The sequence below is a fragment of the Arachis duranensis genome, chromosome 8, assembly GCF_000817695.3.
Source record: "Arachis duranensis cultivar V14167 chromosome 8, aradu.V14167.gnm2.J7QH, whole genome shotgun sequence".
Lineage (NCBI taxonomy): Eukaryota > Viridiplantae > Streptophyta > Magnoliopsida > Fabales > Fabaceae > Arachis > Arachis duranensis.
Window position 1 is genome coordinate 31682894 of NC_029779.3, and position 15514 is coordinate 31698407.

Genomic DNA, 15514 nt, shown 5'->3' on the forward strand with positions numbered 1-15514 from the left:
TTGTTTTAAATTTAATTTTTTATTATGTATTAATATTTTATTTATAGGTCACATTTTTATTATTTTTTATTACCAAAACTAATGCTACAATAAAACTTCTCTAATTACTATAGTTTAAAGTTAAAATATTTTACTTTTCTTCAGTTAATAGAGTTACCATCGTTAAAAAGATCAAAGCCTACATCCTTTTTTTTAAATATAACAGATGTCAATCCTAAATTAATTTATTGAACTTGGCCACCTTAGCCATAAAACAATATAGCCACCAGAAACCAGAAACATATATATATATATATATATCATTCGTCCTATATTAAAAGAATGGCAATTGAATAAATAATTTTAAAAAATAGCATTCTGATAATAAGTTTTAGTAACGACGTCTATGGATAATAATGTACGTGTATGTGCGATTTGATTTGTTTGTGTTATGCCGCCCTTATCTTTCCAAATTAGAGAATGAAAATGAAACCATCACAATTCATAAACTACGCAACATTACATTATCAACCAGAAAAGACTAAACAAACAGTATAGCTCGTCCTTATCGGTGTCAACTGCCAACTGGCAATTTCCAAGGTTATAAAACATGGTAGCCACTCAGATAAAGACGCTGAAAACGTCTTTTTATAAAGACGTTTTTTAATAATTAAAATTTAATACATATAATCGATTAAATGATATTATTTTTGTTAAAATTAGACTAGACAAATTGATTTGATCGAAAAATAGTGAATTAAATATTGAACTTATCTAAATTAATATTTTTTTTATAGAAAATAACTACAATACCTTATTATAGAAAATGACTAAAATATTTTTATTATATATATTAATTTTGAGAATTCTAAATTTTAGTCCTTTATTTTTCTATCGTAGGGTTAGGATTTAGAATTTTTAAAATTAACATATATATAAAAGAGTATTTTAGTCATCTCTATAATAAGGGTATTGTAGTCATTTTATATAAAAAATAATATTAATTTAGACCAGTTCAAGATTTGATTCACAATTTTTTCGGTTAAATCAATTTGTCTAGCCTAATTTTGACAAAAATAACATGATTTAATCGATTATATATGTTAAATTTTAATTACTGAAAAATATTTTTAAAAAAAGACGTTTTAAGCGTCTTTGTCTAAGTGATTCCCGTTCGAATTACTATGTTATAAAAATTCATCCAAACAAACTCTAATTATCTTACTAATTAAAAGAGATCCATATATTTAATTTATAAGGACCAAAAATGTCCCAGTCAATATAATCTCGCCCACCACGACAATGCTGTTAATGTAAAATGGGCTATGGTTTCAACATGCCATTTTCAGGGGACCATTTATGCGTTGGATTTTACACAATTTTCAAACACGTATTTCAAAAAAAAAAAAAAACAAACAAAAGAAAAGAAAGAGCTAGAGAAAACCATGTACTCATATACGCAGCAGTCAATAATTTTGATGATATATAATCAAGACAAACTATAAAAATTAATTTTCAGTTAATCAATATTAATCAATTCTAATATATTTAGATTGAAAAAGTATAGGTAGGTAATGAGAATACTAAACAATATAAACAATGAATATGTCATATGTTTAATTTAAGAGAAGTGCTAGGCAAACAATGACCATCTTAAACAATATGAACAACTACCAATCAAATAAAAATGTACTACACCCTAATTTAATGTTATTAATTAAATTTAAGCTTAATTTACTCTTTTAACTCTATTAATTCACATTATTCATACATTGTTTAAAAATGTTATTGGTGAACTATAATTTTTCTATTAAGTAATTAATTTTTTTTTATTTTTCATTCCAGATTTTATTAGGTAGACAATAACTTTTATGAACAATGTGAATAATAGACTCTAAAATTAATCTAATAAAGTAAAAAAATACTCACTATCAAAGTATTCCCTAAATCCTAACATTAGAATAACCATTTGCAAACCTAATGAATTGAATATTCACCCATTATTAACTATGCATGAGTAAATTGAATCAAAAGAAATAACTATTCAATTAAAAATAAAGAACATAATCATGTATATATCTATTGAATTAAGAAAAAGTATAAGTAACTAATAATATTTTTGAACAATGTGTGAACAATGTGAATTAACAGAGTTAAAAGAATAAATTAATCTTAAATTTAATTAGTAGCATTAAATTAGAGTGTAGTGTATTTTTATTTGATTAGTAGTTGTTCATGTTATTCAAGATGATCATTGTTTACTTAACACTTTCAAATTCTGTAATTAAAGATCAATTATATATTATATGCCCTACAAGAAAGGCAGCAGATAGAGACAGTTTTTGAAATCGCTGCAAATAAATTATATTGCTGGTATCTACCAGTTTTCTGCAGTGATGAAAGGAAGAAAAAATGAATTAACGAAATGATGTTTACATAGGGTTTGTCTTGATCCATTGATGAAGCAATAGATAAGGACATATGAGTCATGTTTATATGACCTACCCTTTCTATTCAGATTTTTAGAGGTACGGGAGCTAGTTAGCTAGCTATTTAAACTATACATGAATGAATAATTAATGCTGTGCATGCAGAGCTTAATAATATTGGGCTTGGCACCATTGATGCAACACTGTGCCATTCCAATGAAGCAGTGCCAGATCAGAACACAGCGACCCTGATTCATTAATATATATGTACGGCGGGAATAATTCAAACATATATATAATAAGGATAGTGGTTTATTTTATGTAGAAGTGAGAACAACTCAATATATAAATAGCTGAATCTTGTGAGTTAATACTGAAAATAATCCTAAAATTTGATCTTTAATTTAATTTAATTTTTAAATTTTTAATTGATTTAAATTATACTACTTTAAAATTTTAACGCGTATTTTAAATTAGTTTTTTCGTCTATTTTTATCACAAAAAAACTGACATGACACAATTAAACAATGTCGTTTTACTATTTATTCCAAAACGAAGCCGTTTGACTCTTTCTTCTTCTTCTTCCTCCTCCTAAAGCTGCCATGGCTTGGGTACTGCTTTGAGCTTCAAAAACTTCAAGTATAATCTCATCCTCAACTTTAGACTCATCTCTTCTTCTATGTCATAAAATTGTGAAAGAATAAAAAAATAAAAGAATGCGAACTTTTATTGATTGTCATGAACTAAGGTGGAAGAGTAGTTTAATACGCCTCCGCAAGCTGGTGGATGGAAGATGTCAATAATCCACAGCCTGGATAAATTCCGATGAAATTGTTGAGCGTGTGATGTGGTGACGCGGAGGAAGATGCGTGCGGCGGAACTTGAGTTGTGCTTGAGCAGTGATCTTCAAAAAAACATGAAAAAATAAGCGCGTGCAATAAGATTGATCTTTAGAGGGCGCGTATGGCGCAATAAGAGTGATTTTCAGAGGGCGCATAGAGCGCAATAAAAGAGGGCGCATAGAGCGCGATAAGAAAGAGGGCGCATAGAGCGCGATAAGAGTGCAGATGGAACTGCTAAAATAGAATGCAGATTAAATTGTTGAAACAGAATGCAGACAGAACTGCCGGATGAAGGCATAGATGAAACTGCCGAAAGAAGGCGCAGACAGGCCATAGTGACTATTCCATGAATGATAGTTATTTTCTATTAGAACAAGGATAACCAAGACTTATGTTGGATTTTTACTTAGATGGATGTAATAGAGAATGGTTAAATATCTCTCGTATAAAACTGTGAAAGAATAAGAAAAGAAAAGAATGCAAACTTTTATTGACACTTTGTTCAATATCTCTCGTATAATCGTTAAATTCATCACTCACACTCTCTCCTCTTCTCCATAGCTTTTCTCCAACCCAATTTCAATGATTGTAGAGAATATAGACACTAGTGAAGTTACATAGGGCATGCTATCACTATAAATATAGAACCTTTAGTGTAAACAAAGGATCACTCTGCAACAATTTTAGATCAATATTACTCATCTCAGAAATTAATCTCTGCTCTCTCTTTCTTTCAATTGCTTTCAATTCTTTCACCTTTTCATAATTTTCACATGGTATCTAGAGCATTGATTTGATCCATGGCTTTACTGGTGAATTCAGCAAATCAAAAAAATTTTCTTGCTCCTATCTTGGATAAGCTTGAAGAAACAAATTTTATTACATGGCAGCAACAAGCACTCTTCACAATCAAAGGACAGAATCTGGAAGATCACATAATTGAAGAGGAGGTGTCTGTTAAATTTGAATCTGAAGAAACAAACTGCTGGCAATATTTTTTCAATATATTCAGAATGGATGCAACAAGACTATAATCTGTGTTCTTGGTTCTTAGCATCTGTCGATTCTTCCTTCAAGAATCGAATTGTTCATTGTAAATCAGCATTGGAGATTTAGCATAAACTTCAAGACTATTCTACAGAATCAACTAAAACAAAGATCAAGCAATTGAAGAATCAATTGAAGATCACCAAGAAAAAGAACTTTACCATATCTGAGTATTTGTCAAAAATCAAGAAAATTGCAGACTTGTTAATAGCAATTGGTTTTCAGCTTAGCCATGAAGATTACATTGAGACTATTTGTGAAGGCTTGCCAGAAGAGTTTTCTAGTTGCATCAGCCTCATTCAAACTAAACCTGAATTATTTAGCTTGGGAGAGGTTGCAAATCTCCTCGTATCTCATGAAGACACCATTGAAAAATTCAAACAGAATTCTTTAACGATGGTTCAAGCAAATCTTGCTCAAACAAATTTTCCAAATCCAAGAAACCCTAATCTTCCCTATGGAGGTAGAAGGGGTGCTAGAGGCGGCAGAATCTCTTGTGGAGGCAGAAGCTCTTGGCAACTCAATAATAGGCAGATTTGTCAGGTTTGTAGTAGAATTGGACATCGCCCTTCAATGCTTTCTTTCGATTTGATCATAATTACCAGGGAGTTTCTACTACAAATTCGTCAAACTCCTCCCCATCAATCGATCAACCACCTCCTCCACTAGCTTCATTTTATCAACCACAATCATTTCTTGCATCTTCTTCTCAAAATTCGTATATGTTCTGGTATCTTAATTTTGGTGCCTCTCACCACCTCACTAATGACGCATCCAGTTTGATTTCACCCTCAGATTACACAAGACCCGATCAATTATACATAGCTAATGGTTCAGGTTTGCCTATCTCTAAATCTGGTTATTCATATATTTAGAATTCATCCAACAATCATGTTTTCATTTTAAAAAATCTTTTGCATATCCCTCAAATAGCTAAAAATTTAGTTAGTGTTTCAAGATTCTGTCTGAATAATAATGTCTTCTTTGAATTTCATCTATTTCATTGTGTTGTTAAATCACAGGATATCAAGCAGGTGCTCCTTTAGGGATAACTTAAACATGGACTATATGTGTTTGATCAATTTTGTATTCCAAAACCATGTTATGACAATTCAAACTTTCATGCCTTTTTAGCCACTTGTAGGACAAATTTGGAGTTGTGGCATAAACGCCTAGGCCATCCATCTCCAATTATTATTGAATCTGTTCTTAAAAAGTGTAAACTTCCATTTTCTAATACAGTTGATTTAGCATCTTTTGTTTGTGAAGTATGTTGTAAAGAAAAAATGCATATTTTACCTTTTTCCTATTCTGAAACCACTTATACTGCACCCTTACAATTGGTTTTCTTAGATGTTTGGGGCCCTGCTCCTTCTATATCTCGTTCTGGTTTTTGTTATTACTTGAGTATTGTAAATGCCTTCACTAGATACACATATATTTACTTATTAACTACCAAGTCTCAATTGTTTACTATCTTACAACAATACAAATCTATGATGGAAACTCAGACATGTCAAATTCTTAAATCTATTCAAACGGATAATGCTAAAGAATTCTTATCAAATGAACTCAAAACCTTTCTCAATACTAATGGCATCATTCATAGATTGTCATACCCTCATACTCACCAGTAACGAGGTGTTGTAGAGTGGAAGCATAGACATATTTGTGAAATGGGACTTACCCTACTTGCTGTTGCACATTTCTCAATGGAATATTGGGAGGATGCTTTCTTGACTGCTACTTTTCTTATCAATCGATTGCCCACCAGGATACTTAATATGAAATCACCCTTTGAGGTTCTTCATTTCAAGCCCCCTAATATTCTATTTTGAAGGTTTTTGGGTGTGCTTGTTTTCCAAACTTAAGACCCTTTAATAAACATAAATTAGACTATAGGTCTGAACAATGCATTTTTCTTGGTTATGCTCCTTTCTCAAAAGGTTTTAAATATTTAAAACAAGATGGTACAGTTGTTATTGCACGTAATGTTATCTTTGATGAGAATATTTTTTTCTTTTCCCTCATTTTTTCATAAGAATGTTGTCTCTAATTCATCACTAACCTCTTTTTATGAGCATGAGATGTTGTTACCTTAGATTCCTGTTTCAAATTCTCCTACATCGCAGTTACCTTGTACCCAAAGTTCAGCTCCACCTACTTTAACTATACTTCCTACCTCTAATACAAATTTCCCACCTTTAACTAATAATGCTTCATCAACTATTAATCAATCACCTTTTGAGACGGTTACTATAGATTCTGCACCAGTATCAATTTCTGGTTCTGAAATTGAGCCTCCAAGGTTACCTATTATAGAATCTTCATCTTCTCACAATACTCATGCCATGGTAACTCGTTTCAAGTCTGGTATCTCTAAACCTAAGGCTCTTATTGCACATTCTAATCATCTTGACTTGATTAATAATGTTAACAGGACAGTTTCTCAAGCTATGCACTCCTCTCATTGGCTTCAAGCCATGAAGGAAGAATATACTGCTCTTATGAAAAACAAAACTTGGCATTTAGTCCATCCACCACCCAATTCCACCATTATTGGGTCTAAGCGTGGATCTGATAACTCTATTAAAAAATATAAGACTCGCCTTATGGTCGAAGGATGCCATCAAATTGAGGGCATCAATTATTCTCAAATCTTTAGTCCGGTCATTAGGCCAACAACGATTAGAGTCATTTTATCTTTGGCTTTATCTAAAGGTTGGTCTCTTAGGCAATTTGATTTCAACAACGCATTTTTCAATAGAGATCTAACTGAAAACGTGTACATGGCCCCACCTTCTGGCCTCTTTAATTCTGATTCTAACTTAGTATGTAAACTTGATAAGGCCATTTATGGTCTCAAGCAGGCTCCCAGGGCCTGGTTTTCTAAACTGTGTAGTACTCTATCCATATTTGATTTTCAAAATACTTCATCTGATCCTTCCTTATTTGTTCGTTTTACAACTTCTTCTACTCTTTTTCTTCTTGCTTATGTTGATGACATAGTTATCACAGGTAATGATAAATCTGAAATAGAGTCTATTAGCTCTCAATTGAATCAAATATTCTCTTTGAAAGACTTAGGGACACTGCATTATTTTTTAGGCATGCAATTTAATTTTTTGCCTTCAGGAGACTTACATATCTCACAAACTACCTATATTTGTGATCTTCTTAAAAGGGCATCAATGGATAAGTCACGTTCAATTCCTACACCTATGCTTTCTTCTAAAACACTAACACTGCAGGGTTCAAATCTCTTTCATGATCCTAGTCTCTATCGATCAATAGTATGAGGTCTTCAATATGCAACTCTCACTCATCTTGAAATTGCATATTCAGTCAACAAAGTTAGCCAATTCATGCATTCACCCATGATTCATTATTGGAAGGCAGTCAAACGTATTTTGTGTTATCTCTCGGATAAGATTAATTATGGTATTCAATTTTCTAAATCCTCCTATCTTTGTCTTCTTGCCTTTTCAGATGCCAATTAGGCCATGACCTTGATGATCGACGTTCAACAAGTGGCTACTGTATTTACCTTGGGTGCAATCCAATCTTTTGGAGTAGACGAAAGAAAAAAGCTGTAAGTCATTCATCTACTGAGACAGAGTACCGTTGCATGGCAAACACAGCAGCCGAGTTAGTTTGGGTTCAAAAGCTTCTACGAGAACTTCGTGTCATTTCTCCAGTTGCTCCCACTTTGTTTTGTGACAATTTAGGTGATGTTCTTCTTGCTGCAAACTCAGTTACGCATAGCAGAAGCAAGCACTTCGAAGTTGATCTCCATTTTGTTCGTGATCATGTTCAAAGAGGATTGCTAAACATTGTTCACATACCTTCTCATGCTCAAGTCGCTGATATTTTGACGAAACCATTACCAGCTCCCTCATTTACCGTGTTCATGGACAAACTAAGGGTGCAACCAAATCCCACCCTTAGTTTGAGGAGGGGGTATAGAGAATATAGACACTAGTGAAGTTACATAGGGCATGCTATCACTATAAATATAGAACCTTTAATGTAAACAAAGGATCACTCTGCAACAATTTTAGATCAATATTACTCATCTCATAAATTAATCTCTGCTCTTTCTTTCTTTCAATTGCTTTCAACTCTTTTACTTTTTCATAATTTTCACAATGATCAAGTAATCATCATCACCTTCATCTACACGAATGAGCATCTGCTTCATTCACAACAACAACGACAACCACAACCTATCCTACTTCTTCCATTTCATTTCAAACTGATTCTTAATTATCATCATCATCATCATCATCATTATTATTATTGAAAAAGAAAATATAGAATGGGAGATATGGTTCCAATGCGATACTAAAATCTTAACTCACCCTCTTCTTTCATCGGGAGTCTCATCCACGTTCTCAAAGCCGTCGACACTAGAACCACTGTCCCCTCTCCCATTATTTCGGAAGCTTTTCATGTGATTGAAGTGGCTGATTCAGAGGTTGATTATTTCGACAAAGACAAAATGAATAAGAGAAAAACAAGAAAATACAGTATAAGGAGGAGGAGGAGAAGGAGGAGAAGGAGGGGGCGATGAACCGTGCAAGTCGGTGCAGTGGCCAAGGTTGCACGACCAAAAAAGAGGTGGCAACGATTACAAATATGACAGTGGTAGAAGGATGTTGCAGGAGTTTCTTGTTGGTTTGTTTGGATTTGGCACCATGGAAATTTGACACCCCTCAGTGATAAAAGAACAAGGAATTGGAGTTTTGAAAAACGAAGCCCTTTTTTTGTGCCACTGCAAAGTGTCAACTAAATTTGCCATGTTATTTTTCCGTTGACGGAAATGGACAAAAAAGCCAAAATTTAAGGCACGTATTAAAATTTCAGGATACAATTTGAGTAAATTAAAAATTCGAGAATTAAATTGAATCGAGAGTCAAATTTCAAAAGTCATTTTAAATATTAACTCAAATCTTGCATATATGAATGACAACTAATATCAAAGTAAAAGGTTAATTATGTGATGCTCTTTTAAATTATTATGTGAATTTATAAGGCGAATACTACTGCATTTTCAATAAATTAAAATAACGGGTGTAATATTTTTAAAAAGTTTTTTTGTTATATTTAATTAACATTCATTATTTAATATGGAGGGTATTTTTTTGTTCTAAATTAATATATATTAAAAACTTAAGTTAATTATGAATAATTATATTTTTAATTATTCACTACAACAGAGGCGCTGCTTAGCAGCACTTCACTTGGTCTTCTAACGATTAGAACGTTCCACTTATTAAAAATCTTTGCAGATAATTTTTTTTATTGGTCAACTCTCAATAAAAGTACAAATGTAATGAGCTACAAAATATTGGAAGAATTATCACTACAAAAACTAGTTCACGTGGCAAAAAATTTTAATTAAGGTCTTATAAGGCTGTTTTTTCAAGTATTGGCTCTCGATATGAAATTTTTTTTTCAAATATTGATCCTTTGAGATTCATAATATAATTTCAGAAATTTTATAATGTAAAAATTTAAAGTTTATTTTTTGTTATTTAAAAAAAATTACAAAAATGTAAACAAAATTTTTGTGTAAAAAAAATGTTAAAAATAAATATTTTTTAATTTAAACTTATAAGACAAAATGTTTCATGACATATATTATGTTGAGTTTAAAAAATAATAATAATAATTTGATGATAACAAATATTAGTGGTTTGGGTTGAAAGTTTAAAAGTGTGTGTGATATGTATGTTTATTATGTAGAAAAATAAAAAAGTCAACACAGATCCAATTACAAGAGCCAGCACTTATTCTCTTTTTAAGTCCGTAATTAATGTGCTCATCTCTCTAATTAAATACTCACTTCTTTCTTTTGTCCATGGCCTACGTGACTAACCTTAAATTAAGGAAGAAAAAAAGTTTCACAAGTAAAAAGAAATGTTTAGATTAGATTTAAATAATGAGAAAAAGTGAATCATTACGTAAAAAGGTAAGAGAGGAAAAAGTAAAAAATTGGAATTAAAAGGTAAAATCAAATTTGATTTGATTAAGAGACAAAGCAAAGAAGGAAGTTGTCATCTTTGTGCAACCATTATAGCATGTTGAAGCTACCATCTGCCTGCTACACATTTTTGGATAAAAAAACAAAATGGAGGTTGTCCTTTTTTGTTGTAAATCAAATGTCACAATTAAAATTTTGAGCAAAAAAATGGATCAATGGTTCAAATCTTTGAAATAAATAAAAAAAAATGAAAGAGAAATAATTGGGTAAGAATTCAAGCCAACTCTACAAGTCATGAATCAATGATACTGTTCTCTTCTGAGTCTCTGCTCTTATTTTTGGAGAAGAAGAACAAAGTTAAAGATGTTCAACCAAACTCAAGTTTTAATTTGAAAACTTTACTCTTATTTAAAAGAGTAAATGGTAAAAAATTGAAATAGAAAGAAAGAGCACATTATTTAAGTCTTCATAACATTTTTGCTATATCTTTTTCTCCTTCATGATTTTACATTAAAATTTATGTTCTTCAGTTTTATCTTTCTTTATTTACATTCAATGGAAAAAAACAAACATGGAGGTATTAAAAAAAAGTCATTGAAAAAAAAAAGCAAAAAAAAAATCTTGAAAAAAAATCAGAAATCATGTCAAATTCTGTTGTATATATTTCTGATTTGTATTCATGATTCTGAGAGGATTCCTTTGGTAAGTTGGGTGAGTACTTAGTGATTGAAAGTTTAGAAAGTAAATCTAGCCAAATCAAGTTTGGGTAGAAGTTTGATTTGTTCCTAATAAAATTGGGTAGAATCCTTGAAAATTAATATTTGTAATTTTTGAGAAAGATAGTGAAAATTCTACCATAGTTATGATGGAGATTAAATGTAGGTCATATTACACATGGTGGTTGAATCAAAATACATGGTTGTATCATTTACTCTTTTATACTCTATTTCTATTTTTATTCGATATGAGGTAAAATAAAATTATCTCTTGCATAATTAACATTGCAGACTCAACAATAATTTTAATTTAAATCTGATTTAAAATTAAAATATATAAAATTAAAAAAAATCACTAAATTCAACTCCTTCTCTAAGTCATCGAAAATTTTCATGTTATCAATTTTATTCTCTTTGACCTCTATATAAATATGCCTGTATAACTGACTAAAAATACTATTTTTTAATATATTAAAAAAATAAAAATGACAATAATTTAGAATGAAAGAAGTTGCAACATATTGTACGGAAAGAGTAAAGAAAATCAAGTTTCTAAACATGTATGTGCCCTAAATAAATTATGACTCGAATATATATAAACACTGATTTTCCCACTTGCTGTATCTCCTTTATTTGCCCCACATATATAATCATACAACATATATAGTCCTGATTTCATATCATCTCATAATCCCAATCATACGTGCAATTTGTGTTGATTGAGGTCGACCACGTGTACTCTCTTATTATGTGGAAATGAAATGGGGAGGTAGGTTTTGCTGAGAAAATGATGGGATAGATTTATCATCATCCATCGTCATTGGTTATTATTAGTGCAAGTCAAGCTGCCTTTTTATTGTTTATAAATTTAACTGTTTTAAAGATTAAAGTCAAATGCACTACCAAAAATGTTGTTTAAATACATTTTTTAAACTATAATTACTCAAATAATTATTTTAAAAAAAAGTAATTTGTTGTGGTCGGTAGTAATTGCAGCACATGGGTTGTATGCATGAAGCTGTGCATGTTGACAAGATCACATGCATTTATCTGAATTCTGAATGAAGGTATATAAAGATGGTATGAAAAAGACAATAAAAGAGACAATTGCTTTGACGATAAAATGTACCAAAATTAAAGCTATCTACTATCTACTCTTCAGCAAGGAAGCTGAACCTGAATTATAAGTTTATAACTATATATATATGTAGCACATTATTATAAATTTCAGTTTGTAAGTAATGTCTCAAACCTTATATATATAGTTCGAATGAAGAGAATAAAATGAATTTTAATTCATTACATGCATTGTAGTAGCATGTTTGACAAAATTCTATGAGCTAGTATGTTATCAATTACAGTTCCCATTACTTTTGTAATTATGCTAAGTAATCAACTAAAATATAATCAACAACTAAATAACTATTAGTTGGACTCTAAATAAACTAAAAAAAATGTCTAAAATCAATTGAAAAAAATATCTAAAATATAAAAAAACCTCTAACATTATTGTCAATATAAAAAAAACTCTTTTAATTATGATAAAAAATCTAACACAAAAAAAAACATCCAAAACTTATAAAAAAGACATATCTAAAATATCCCGTTATTAAAAACCTAAAAAAAAGCATCCCACATTATTAAAAAGAATCCTCTTATTTCTTGACCGTAAAGAGGTGGAAGCAGCAGTGATCAAGCGAAGAAAAAAGTGCAAGGACGTGTCAGGTGTGACTACTGAGACACAGACAATTTTTGAGCGATGGACGGTAATGGATGGCGTCCGCAGCAGCGCGGTTTTGGAATGTCTTTTATAGCATAACTACAAAAATCGTTCGCAATTGAGGACGCACGGCTGCCAAGCACGACGACTTCTAAGCAAAAGACGCAGAAGAAGAGAAGAAGAGAGGTGAAGGGAATGAGAGGTCACATATTTTTAGAATGTAAAACTAATTTTTTCGACTTTTAAAATAATTTTTTTTAAAATATTAGCTACTTAACTACGAATAATACTACACATCTAAATGTTTTATTAATGAAGTCTAATTAAATTGGTCTAATATTAATAAAAATTAATTATAGATAATAATACTCCAAATTTTATTAATTTTATTGTTTAACTTAGTTAAATTTAATTCATAAAAAAATTTAAATATGTAGTATTGCTTAGTTGCTTTAACTGCTATTTCAATTCTAGCCTGTTTGTTGACAATGGTTTTTAATACTTTTGATTTGGTAAATTCATTTTATTTTTAGCAAGGCTTTAATATTAGAATAAAATATATTTTAAATTTATTTCAAAATTAACTCGATAATTTATAACAAACGTATATAAGCAAAAAAATTAGCCTCATCTTGCAATGCAAACACATGATGAAACGCTGTAACATTTTAAAAGTATTTCAAATTTGTTGAAGCTAAAGTTTGAAATAAAAGAATGGATGTACATATTGAGAGAAACATCAAATAATTCATTGTCTGATGATGATGAGTTTCTATTTGATTTATAGTGTGATTTATGAATGATTGTCTTGTTATGCAGTTATCTTTAGGAGGACCCACTATGTATATCATAGAGGTATTGATGGATTGACAAGCCAATGCAAAATTGATAAATGTTTTTAATCTTTTATGAGATTCTCTTAAATAGAAAAAAAAAAAAAAGCTAACAATCACATTACCACTACTAATAACATCACCAACAACACAGCTTAAAAAAAATCTACTTTCACTAACACTTCCACTAAATTAAAATAAAAATTTAAGCAAAAAAATGAGGACTAGCTAAAAGCCATTGTTGCCTAGGTCGCACTTCGATGCCGAGGCAAAGACTGAAGAACAGAACGAATGAGGCGAGAACCAGAATAATAGAATGAAATAAAAGCAGTGACAAAGCAGAAGAGTTAGCAGATCGGGACATTAGTGAAGAGAGGGAAGAGGAAGAAGATGGAGGGAGACAAAGAGACAAAAATGAGGCCTAATGGTTCATGACTTCGTTATGCTTTTGCTCCTTCCATGGTAGCCACGACTGTAGACCGTGGTCTCCACGGTCGTCGCCCTCGTCTGACCTCTTCTCCATTTTCTCTCTTTTTTTTTTTTACCCTTTTCTTGTGTTCCTCTCTTTCTTTTTTTTCGCTCTCTGTCACTCATCTCCTCTTTTATTTCTTTCTCTTCTTTATTATGGCAGCCATGATGACTCCCAAGTTAGCCTCCTCCTCCTTCTTTTCTTCTCCATTTTTGTTTTTTTTGTTTTTTTACTATAATATTTTTAGTTTATGGTCTACCGTGACCTATTTTGACATCACCATAAATTTTTGTAGTGTTTTCTATCTAACACTTTAGATCACAACCTTTTAATTGTGATGATAATTTACTTTATGATTACGTATAAAAATTGTGATCATAGTTATATTGGTTTTAAGTTATTTTCATAACTTGATTTATGGTTACCGTTTAAGTGTGATTATAGCTTGTTATATAATCATACTATTTTAAACTATAGTCATAACTTATTTTGTAGTCACAGTTTTAAACTGTAATCATTACTTACTCTATTTTATGAAATTTGTTTTGTTTAAAGTATAATTATATCTAAAAATTATGATAATTACAAAATAAATTAAAAAAAAAGACAAATTTAAGTAATCTAAAAATTTAGATTATAAATTAGATATATTTTTAGTCTAAACTTCACAAATAAAAACATATTATATCATATCCACTATATGTAATACGTGGTAAAATTTTGTAACAAAAGAAATACAAAAAAATCAAAATATTATATTTAAATAACTAAAATATATATAAAATCTGTCTCATCTTATATATCTATCAAAAATAATATTCTTCACGTTGTAACAAAAGAAATAAATATTTTACTCATATTCCCATTCAAATTCCTATGATCTCCCTCTCTTTTCTTTCTTTTTCTTCTTTTATTCCCTTACTGTGTGCAAGCTTGAGTTTTAGCAATGTAGGGTTAAAATGAAAAGTGGTAATATAAGAGAGAGTAGCTATATGTTAATGAAAATGGTTTCAAAAGATGAGTTCCAATTTTTTGGATATTAATAAAAAAAATTAGGATCTCAAGAAGTTGAAGATAATAATAAAAGAATAATTTAAAAATTTAATTTTTTTAATAGAATCAATAAAAATTTAATAATTAATTATTTTTGTTAAATAAAACTCAATTTTTATGACTAACATTAGTTTTAAGTTTTTTTAATAGTTAGTTTATTAGTGTCTAAATATTTTATTATTAGACATGGTTATTTCATAGAATATATATGAAGTACAAAAGTTATATTTCATATTTAAAATAATTTTATGTATATCCAAAATTTTTACCATATATATATAATAGAAATATTAGGAGGTATGAAAATTTTTTTTTATTATTTAGCTATTAATTTAATTTTTTTAATTTAGTTCTTTTAGTCCAGTAATTCAGTAATATATTTTATTTTATATTTTTAAACATTAATAGTTAATTGTTAGTCAAAAATAATAAATTTTGAT